This window comes from Eretmochelys imbricata, chromosome 11, assembly GCF_965152235.1.
Source record: "Eretmochelys imbricata isolate rEreImb1 chromosome 11, rEreImb1.hap1, whole genome shotgun sequence".
Taxonomy (NCBI): domain Eukaryota; kingdom Metazoa; phylum Chordata; order Testudines; family Cheloniidae; genus Eretmochelys; species Eretmochelys imbricata.
In genome coordinates, this window is record NC_135582.1 from 71,830,806 (window position 1) to 71,841,446 (window position 10,641).

Sequence of the window (10,641 nt, forward strand, 5' to 3'; positions counted from 1 at the left end):
GGCTGTAACTGGAAATTTTCTCCTGTAGATTCTTGTTCTCTGGTGACAGGATTGAAATCACATCAGTGAGGCACATTTTTATGAACTCGCCTTCAAGTAGGGCTTTTTCGCACAGGCTGTGTGCCAGGCCACATAATAGGAGGCTAACGTTAGAATCTGCAATTGGTTGGCAAATCTGGTGAAGAACTGGGCTTCTACATCCATTTGTTTTTTCAGAGTTTTGAGTTTTAAAAGTACAGAGTTCAGAACCTTGTGGGAATTCTTGATCCATATGTGCATGGCTCAAAGCTGCGGGTTTGAGGATTTGAACTGAGAGATACATGTCTGGCAAAGACGACACATGGCCTTACCATGATATTCAACGAAAAAGTACTTATTCTCCTACTTCTGTTGGAAACCTTGATTTTCATCTGTGTATTTTCTTTTCTGTTTGCACTTGCCTTCCAGTGTTAGATGGTGTAAGAAAAATTTTGATTAAAAATTTCCACACCAGCTCATCACCATGTGCTTTATTCAAAGAGACACAGGTGCTGGCCGGGGGGGTGCTGGACCCCTGGCTCTGTCCCAGGCCCTGGCCCCCACACCAGCCCTTTCCCCAAGTCCCCACACCACCTCTTCCTGCCCTATTCTGCCCTCTCCCTTGAGTAAGCCGCATCCTCGCTCCTCCCCCTCCCCCCCAGAGCCTCCTGCGCACTGCGAAACAGCTGATCGCGGTGGGCAGGAGGCACGAGGAGGGAGGAGGCACTCGGAGAGGGAGGCGGGAGGCTGTGCACTATGTCCTCGCTCCTCCCCTTCCCCCCCCCTCCCCGAGCCTCCTGAACACCACAATCAGCTGATTGCAGTGGGTGGGAGGCACAGGGAGGGAGGGGGAGGCGCTGATCAGGAGGGGGGCACCGATGGGCGTGAGGTGCTGGGGGAGGGAGAGGGGGCTGGTAGGGCTGCCAGTGGGTATTGAGCACCCACCATTGTTCACCAAGAGTTGGCTCCTGGCAGGAACCACATATTACCTTCTGAAGAGCTGCATGTGGCTCTGGAGCCGCTGGTTGGCCACCCCCGCTTTACAGCTTCTTGCAGCAGAAACTCAAATCTCCTGTGTTGAGGGCATAATGCTAAACATAGGGCAGGAATGAATGAATCCTAGAAACATGGTAGTGACTAGGGCTGGACAAACTTCTTAATATCTGGAGAAACGTAGCTCTCTTTTCTATTTACGAATTATCTGCAAACACTTAGGCTTTTATGAACGGGTGTGGTGTTTGAACAGTTAATGCAAACATGCTCCAGTCCATGGATTGCTTGCGAACCATTCACCTTCCCTGTTGCTTTGATTATTGACCATTCAAACTTGCTATTCACTGAGTCATGTGGCATTCTTTCTGTGCTGATTTGTGTGAATTCTAAGCCCACACAAAGCTTTTCAAGATATCCTTGCAAATACTCATGGAAGCAAACCCATGAAGTCTTCCTGGGACGCTGACCTGCCAACACTCTTGCAAAGAAAAATTCACTTGTGCAAATATCCAGTGTAAATAAAAAGGGTCATGGAAAGAAACTGTGAGTTCATGTAATTAGTCAAATCAGTGTTTGCAAATTCTTCTTTGCAATGTTCCCCCCCAGCTCAGGTAGTGACTTCGAGCAAAGCTGGTGGAATAATATTGGTTGAATACATCAAGTTAGGGGTTGGCTTCATGAATTATATGTATACTAGATCTGTTAGATAATCCGTTTGGCAAAATGTTCTACAAATATTACAAGCAAAGTTTAGGAAGTATATGATGATGCATACTGTATAGATCCACGGTTACTATGATGGATTGGTGTCTGTGAGACCTTGGCTGGATAGATGTAGTATTCAAGCTTAGAAATGGGCTACTCATGTCACACAATTTTGGTTTTGGCCCCATGCTAAGCTCCTAAACAGAGGCTGACTTTGTGACTAATTTTCCTGCTCCCACGTTGCTGTATGACAAAGGCATGAAAAGGTAGAGGATGTGGGGCATGGAAAAGGCATCCCATGTTGAATTGCAGGCTACATGTATTTGATCCTGGATACATATATTTGGCAGAAAAGCTTTGAATTCTCACTACCAGTCTGAGTAGCTGAATCTAACTGAAGGCAAAGCCAAAAATATTCCCAGCTGTATATCTAGGTCATGCTAAGCAGAATGAATGTGATGACATATTTCAGCTTGAACAGAATGAAAGTGTGCCTGTGTCATGGTAGAAGAGTATTCTAAATAGGCATGATCACAATTCTGCCACCTGGCTTGAGTCCAGCCTACCGAGGTGCATGCTAGAATATTTAAATGTTTGCTAAGGGACCATGGAAGAAACTTTCATTTTATAGACTATGGTATCTCAGGCCTAGGATCACTTTAGAATTGGCTCCTGGGGAAATGTGCTGTAAAGTGGTGGGTGAAAGATTGAGGGTTTAAACCCCTCACTGAATGTCCATGACACACTTAATTCCAAGTGTGACACGGGGAAGAGGGGTTAGAATGCTCAAGTAGAATAAAGTAACTAATGCAGCCATGTTTAGCACCCAGGAGCTGAGTAGCAAAGTCCTCTGCAAAGCTTGGTCTGGTGTCCTGGGCGGGACCTATTGTTGCATGGCTTTCTAAGAATCTTAGAACTGGCCTGACCGAGTGTGCGACTGAAGATGAAAAGAGGAAGCTAGTCCCCAAGGCAAATCCCGAGTGGTGGCCCTGACAACAGCTTCTTCTGTCCCAGGGACTCAAGGGAGCAGATCGATGGAACAATAGACTGGTGGACACAGCTCAGCCTTTTGCTTGCCTCCCATCCCCTCGATGCCAGTCTGTAATGGGTGATTACAGAGGCAGTGACAGTTTCAGAATTGTTCATGTCCTATTTCCCTAGGGTTCAGTAAGAATCTCAGGGTTTTGCTTTTAATGTCATCCCGAGCTTTAAACGCTGTTGACCAATCCTCAGATGTGGAAAACCTGCAAGCTGATTAGTGTTACTATGAGCTACAGGGCCTGGAAGGCCTTTCTTGAGAGAAGTTTGTGTTCATTGCTTAGCTTATCTTACCACTTGGGGAGTAGGCAGAGCAGTTGTAAGAGTAGCGATTGGTCTGTCTGTTGCCTGCGTATGCTGGCTGCAGAGAGCTCCCTGCTATGCTGTTAACAAGCTGTTGTATTATCATGGCTGACTTGCAACTCCGGCCTTGAGTGCCTTTAACTTAACGAGCTCCAGGACGCCATTCCTCTCCGGCCCATGGAAACGTATGGAACTTTGAGTAGGTTTAATTTTCCTCTAACAAATGAGAAGAAAGTTGCTGCATCCTGCAGAGTCTGGGTGCTTTGGGAATAAAGCAAGCAGGGGAGGTCATCTTAATGGGAGCTGAATCCTATAGAAGAGACTGTAAATGGGAGAGATGGAGTGACCTTGCATGTTCTCGGGAAGTGTCATGTGGTATGTCTCAGGCAGAGAACTCCTCAGCATTCTGCCGTGTACACAAAAAACATCATGGGGGTGTTAACATACACCTGCCAGGCCGGGAGACTGCCAAGAAGTGCACAGCTCAGGTGTATGGAACAGTTTAATCATTAATCTGCTTTAATGAGCAGGCACCTCCAGGGTGCTTAATACAGGATTGAGCCAGTCTGCAGGAGCAGGCAAGCAACTGATCTGGCTTTTTGCTACTTTTGTCTGGCTCTTCACTGTCTCCTCAGTTTACTGTTCTCCCTCTGCCCTCTTTGCTTGGATGATCCCTGCTCTGCACAGGCATATACAGTATCTGGCAGTGTTTCTGAAATGGGGTCATCAGAGTTGCAGTCTAGCTGCAGGTTTCCTGTCTATGAGTAGCTTGTGGCTAGCTGATCCAGCTGAAGGCTGCTAGTATAATTCTTTGCCTTTCCAGAGGGCCACTACTAGAGAAAGGACACATCTGTTCTTCTTCAGTGACTGATTTCTGAATAATGATAAGTCACTTCTGAGACCTGGACAGCAGTCTTGGGAAGAGATCTGTGGTTAATCAGTCAAACACAGCTGGTTGTTAATTACTTCTCCACTGATGGTACTCTCAAAAGGCAAGGTCCCAGATCCTGTTCTCAGTTGTACTGTGATGGCATTACTCCAAATCTACTTTGGGGTAACAGAAATCAGGATCTGGTTTGGGGGCTTTGAGTCAAATAAGTAGTCCGGACCTGCTGTAGATGCTTAATTTTGGGGTCTCCCCCTTTCAGGCCCTTTGACTTGCTCTCCCAATTCAAGTCTCCTTCCATTCTCCAATGCCAGCCCTCCATTTAGGACCAAGAACCAAGACCAAGCCCCTGACAAAACCTCTTCCCAATCAGATGCTGCTCTTCCCTGCTCCTCTTTAAGTCAGGGTGTTGGAATGGCTGAGCAGTCTGTTCCACCTTTCCAGCTAAATTCTGCTTTCAGAAAAGCCACGAAAATCCCATTGAAGTCCCTGGCAAGTGGGCACATATCTGAGGACAGAATTTAGTATCCTATGTTACAGAGACACAACGAGGGATGGTTTGATGAGTCTTACAGGAGGTTAACTGTTCTTTTAGTCTCTCAATGAAAGAGGACAGGAGGAAAAAGCATGTAGAAGGAAGCAACAGCTGAGCAAGGTCATTGTGTTAAGTAAAACTGGGTGCTGAGGGACAGATTCTGGGCTGGTGAACTGGTATAGCTCCATTGAAATCAATAGCCAGATGCTGCACAACATCAACTGAGAAACTGGCCCTGAGTTAATAAGGAACATAAGAACGGCCATACTGGGTCAGACCAATGGTCCGTCAAGTTCAGTATCCTGTTTTCTGACAGGTTTCAGAGTAACAGCCGTGTTAGTCTGTATTCGCTGTAGCTCACGAAAGCTTATGCTCAAATAAATTGGTTAGTCTCTAAGGTGCCACAAGTACTCCTTTTCTTTTTGTTTTCTGACAGTGGCTGGTGCCAGGTGCTTCTGAGGGAATGAAGAGAACAGGTAATCATCAAGTGATCCATCCCCTGTCTCCCTGATGTATATTTCTGAAGGTAAACTGGGGTGAATGTCACTATTTATATGGCCAGAACCTAACACTGGATCCAGCATAAAGCAGCAGCACAAATCAGACAGCCTGGCTCAATAGCTGTTCAGAAAGCAGAGTTCTTTGGGAGCTCTGTAAGGCTGGTGGCTTTGGGGTAAGGTAGGGTGGGGGAAGACTTGAGTGAAGAGGCACTGTCATCCTCTGGGTACTTGAGTCATGGTATCAATTCTCCCATGGCTCTCAGTGGGACAGATGAACAGGGCACTGTAATGGTTCTGACATGGGGACGTGGGGGTTCAGGAGGGACTCAAAGAATCCTCCCAGGAGGAAGGCAATTATTCCGGGCATCTCAGAGCCCTTCCCAAAGCCCAATTAAACCCCCTGCTATCTTTGTGAGGTAGATAAGGGAGAGATAAAGGCAGGGCCCCACACTGCTAGCATCTAGCATACTAATTCTGTGCTGTCCGCCTCTTCAGTCAGTCACTGCAATCCTTTGAAATAGAGGCCCTAAGCCTGATCTTGTTGTGCTGTTTGAAGATGCTGATGAAATAGCTGCTTAAGGGCCTGACTGGAAGCCCATGAAAGTCAATGGGAGCCTTTCTGGGGACTGCGGTGAGCTTTGGAGCAGGCTCTAAATTCACATCAAAGGGTTTTTTGAATAATGCTTAGAACGATATCTCTCCTCAGCAGGACTGTTGTTGCCGGTGTTCCGGTGCAGATACTTCTGAAGTCAGTCCTACCTTGGAGCATAAGGGACACTTTATGCAATTGAATTACAGTAATAGAATTAACCAGTATAGCTCTCCAGTCTGCATCCCTAGCCACAAAAGTACCATGTGTTAGGAACAAAACACTTAACCCTTCCATCCGCCTTCTGGCAAGGCAGCTCAAGGGGCTGTTCTGAACCCATGGCACCGCAGAACATTGCTAACACAGAGGGTTGATTCTGCGATAGCATCCCAGCTTGTTGAAGAATTAACCTTCTGGAATTGCAAAGTGAGACCAAAGCAAGGCAAGGGGGATGGTGTTCGAAGGACAGACAGCAGCCACGCAATCCCACTTCCTACATAAAGGCAGGGTCTTGTTCCATTGCTCTTGAAGGTGTTTAATTCCACGGAGAGTAGCAAAATAACAAGCTTTCCCCACTCCTTTTGCTGCTACGTCTAAAGAAAACTTTGTATTTTGTTTTTGTGACAGATGGGCCCACTCTCTTTAGTTCTGTGACTGCGGTTTGAACCAGGCCATAGCTCCACCTTCCTCCTCAGAATGTTTTTGCAAGTGCTTCAGCAAACATCAACAAGCGCAGTTCATTTCCACAGGGAGACTCATCTAATTATAACACTTCCCCGCAGGAGCCCTGTTATACTTTACAGCTACCGTCTCTTTCATAATGGAACAGTGGCAGCAACCTGACTATGGGATTAATGTCATATCCTGCACCAGCGAAATCACCGGCAAAATTGTCATTAATATCGAGGGTCTTAATGTGTGTTTCTTGTATGTTCCCATATCTCACAAGATTTGAATTAGCCACAGCCGTACACAAAACACATTTAAATAACAAACCACCCCCATTTTCTTGACCGTTTAAAAATTACTTAACTGACCTGCCCTGTTGTCTTACAAGTGAAATATCTTGAAGCCAGCTTGATGTTACACTTGAAGTGCTCCTATATAACTTAATTATGCCCCATATTCAAAGTAATTGGTCATTCAATATATATGGGGACTACACTGCGGCAGGTTATCGTTTGAGATGCTGCATGTAGAAATGTCTTTATGAAGATGTGCAATTGATGTAGAAGGTTACTCTGATACCGTCTCTGCCAGGGTGCTTGTGTCCGTTTCTGCAGCAATAATTTCAGATCAGCTATTCAGAGCCTTTTGCTCTTGCTACACTTCCCACTGCAGTGTCTGAACCACTGAGGAATCGAGTAATGCAAGTGGAGAAGCAAGTTCTTCTGCATGGTTATTGTTGCTATAGAAACCATTTGCTTAGTATCCATGTAAACGTGGCTGGCTCCATCTAGGTATTTTAAAAATCAAAATCTTACTTGAGCGACCTCTGGTGGCAATGGGTAAAAGTAGAGCAAAGTGTGTGTGAAATCAGTGAGAGAAGGTGGGTGAGGTAATACCTCTTACTGGACCAACAGTGCAAACAACAATGTGAAATCAGCATTACACTATATTGAAAAGAGGTTTTTTGTGTCAAGGAGGGGGACTCAAAATCTGACTTATTACCTCCTTATTTTGGGGCATAAAACCCATAAATTGTGTGTATGTTTCATGAAAAGGTTAAAAAAACAAAGAAATAACACAGGGTTAACAATGACCATGTACACAGTGAGTGAAAGTGGAGGAGGGACAGGTTACCACTTACTTTCATTAGATCCTGCAGTCTGGAGGCTGCACAGGTATCACTGAAAGAATTTTTGATACCACATTTTCGCCTCCTGAGAAGCCATGCCAGGGTCCCAAGACACTGGTTAAGAGCTCCATGTAAAGAGATGCATGGACAAGAAGCTTTATGGGTCCCATAAAACCCATATTGTTGAGTGCCATCTACTGGCACTTTATCTAGTAACTACCATGAGGTGACTTGGTTGTTCTCCCCCTCCCAAGGCTGCGGTTTCAGGGGGTGGGGAGAAGGGGATGGGGGGTTGAAAGAGGAAGGGGTTGTGGATGGCCACTGCTGTAGATCCAGAGGGGTGGGGGGGAGAGGTGGCGTCAGAGTCTCTGCAAAGCTCCATTCCAAGGCACCTCACACCTGCACAGTCCCTCTCCTCTAGGCCCCTGAGGAGGGGAAAAGGTTGCAGACATTGGACCCTCTTCGTCCCACCCTTGGTCTCACCCCCACAACTGCAGGCCTTAGTTGAGGCAGAGAAGTTTGTACAGGCTTGGGGAGGGTGGAGTTGATAGAACAGAAGCAGCATTTCCGTCTAATGTGTCCCATTGGGGAAGAATAACCCAAGTAATTGCCTCCATCAGTGGAACTGGAAGGGACAATCTGGGCTTTTATTACTGAGTCAACCCCAAATATTCAAAAATTGATTCAAGCCCCAAATATCATGAGATTAGATAAAAAGAAATTGGGGAGTTGTCTGTATTTGCTTTCTGGTATTAGATCTCTTAGAGTTCATGTGTTTACACACTATTCTTTGCAGCCACATGTAGCATATGCAGGTTGTAATGTGCACAAGTACACAAATTTGGCTGTTACTGCTGTGAAGCCCAATTGTATGGCTGTGCACATTACAACCAAAGCATACCACAAGATGGCACTGTTAAACAGAGCCAAAGATGCATTTAGAACTAGACCCCATTTTTCCTCCTCACAAGAGACAGAGGCCCCTGCAAATACTGGGGGTTCTACTCTCCGCAGCGATGCTGTGTAGCTTTCCAGTAACGACTCTGAACTTATTACAGAGCAAGAGAGCTGTTGACAGTACTCGCTCCTCTCCTGCAGAAGCAACGAGTGAGTGTCAAAGTGTAATGGTAAGGGGAGTATGACAGAGCTAAGGACATGTAACTTATCCACAAAGTAAGGACACTTGCCTTACAAGAAAAATTAGCGCAATGATTTGCTTTGTTTGCTAATGTCACTTGGTCCCTCTTTCCTCTTATAGCTCTGTTGTCTGCCTAATACTTGCAGTGGAACTGGGGCCATCCCACGTCAATGCACTTCTGTGCCTAGTTACCTCTCATCCTCCATCCTTTTGATGTGGCTGGCGGACTTGTTCCTTTCCTGCGCTAACAGGGGTGTGGGAACTAAGGAAGCAGAGTCTCTCAGGTTTCAGAGGAATGCATTTCATTGTATTAGTGTATCAGTGTCTGTCTCAAAGAACCTCTGAACTCTGTGTCTTCAGCCTACCTCCTGTTAGGTACCTGCAGGGTCAACAAGATGGTGTTACTCTCCTCACCACAAGTTTTGACTGTCCTGAAATCTGTGCATGTCTGATTACCCCAGGTGCCTCAGAGTTCCACCTAAGTGAGGTGCTTCAGTCCCACCTTTGGATCTGCAGAGCAAGAAGGTAACTGCTCCTTATCATTACTCAGGCTGAATTGACTGAGAGTCCTGGAGACCCAAGGGAGGGAAGGAAAGCACACGGGTGGGGAGAGTACGATGTGACTGAGGAGGGAGAGCAGATGTGTCTGAGACACAAGAGGGGAGAAATATGAGGAGAGTTTCAAAGAGCAGGAAGGAGGAGAGACGTCCTCTTCAAACTCACTGTAAAGGCTTTTTGTGCCTGGAAGATATTTCCAGTTACAAGCAGTATAATTAAACCAGTATAGTTGTACTGGGATAACTTTCCTGTGTGGACGCTTGGGCAGGAATAAAAATGTCCACACAGGGAATGGAACCAGTATAACTATAACATTTTAAATTCACACCCTACATTATACCGGTAGAACTTCCCATGTAGAATATCCTAAGAACAGTGGTGTAAGTAGCAAACTACTGTAGCTGAGATACAGGCAGGTCTCCAAATCCCCCTTTGCTCAGGGGCATCTGGCATTTGACAAACCAGCCAGTCTCTTCTATGCATGTTGTTTTAGTTATTTACCCAAATTTTCTCTCCCACTAGGAAATTGCCTCATTCACTGGCAAAACCCAGGGAGCATAATCTTATAAACAGCATATATAGTTGTACAACCCCTTGATGCTCTTCACAAACACTAATGGATTCAGTATCACTGCACCCCTGCAAGGGAGATAGACTAGGTATCACCCCTTTTTTTACAGATGGGAAAATAGAGGCACAGAGACTGACTCATCTAATGTCAGCCAATCAATAGGAGAACCCGGAACAGAAACTGGGTCTCCTGGCTCCTAGCTCTGTTCTTAGCCATGCTCCTACTATAAACAAATACACATTTTGTTTCTTAGTCCCCTTCCAGTCAGCTCTCTTAGAAGCTGTCCTGTTACGTGATTACTTGAGCAGAGAAGTGTTAAACATGAACATCACAGACTGAATTGACGTGATTAAATGTTTGACTACTGGCTTGCTGGTCACCAGCAGGTACCAGTGTTAGTTCACAGTTCAATAGGGGACAATCATTCTCTGCGGGTACCTAACAGATGGCAAACACTGCAGGCTGTCCTGACACCTGCCCACTTCTCTAGCTGGCTCAAATGGCACAACTTGAGCCTCTGCTATCTTTTCTCTGGGAGCATCATTCCCCTGGTGTACTGAGACCTGAAACACCTCTACCCCCCAGCACTGGTAAGTGAAGGGCAGGATGGATATTCAGTATATCCAGGTGTTAATTACACTTGTGGATTGGCCATCTTTAGTCCTGCTCTCTATTTTCAGATGGGATGAACGATGAGGATTGAATTCTGCTCACAGCCCAGGTTCCAGGCTGTACTATGTGACTAGAAAGTTAGTATCCCAGTAACTTGTGGTTGTACTAAAGCCATATTTCTTTAGAAAGGCATCTGATTTCAGTTGTAAGACTCCCAAGTTGACGGAATAGCATTTAAGGTCAATTTCCAAGTGAGATTTTTGTAGAAGCTGAAGAAAGAAAAACTCCCCTGTATGGAGCATAGTGATGTATGGAGCTGTGTGTGAGGAAAGTGTGTAAGTTTGCAGGAATTTAGAAATGCCATCCATTTTTCTTCCCCTTCCCAAAAAACCCCATG

General features: G+C 45.8%; 1 long non-coding RNA gene across 1 annotated transcript in view; it reads left to right on the forward strand.

Annotated features, from left to right (window-relative positions):
- LOC144272194 (uncharacterized) overlaps positions 1-6,262 on the forward strand; it is a 128,781-nt gene extending 122,519 nt beyond the window's left edge. The window contains exons 2-3 of the long non-coding RNA XR_013347506.1: positions 4,915-5,004; positions 6,195-6,262. This is a non-coding gene — a long non-coding RNA (uncharacterized LOC144272194). The remainder of the gene's footprint in view (positions 1-4,914; positions 5,005-6,194) is intronic.
- Positions 6,263-10,641: the final 4,379 nt, after the last annotated feature.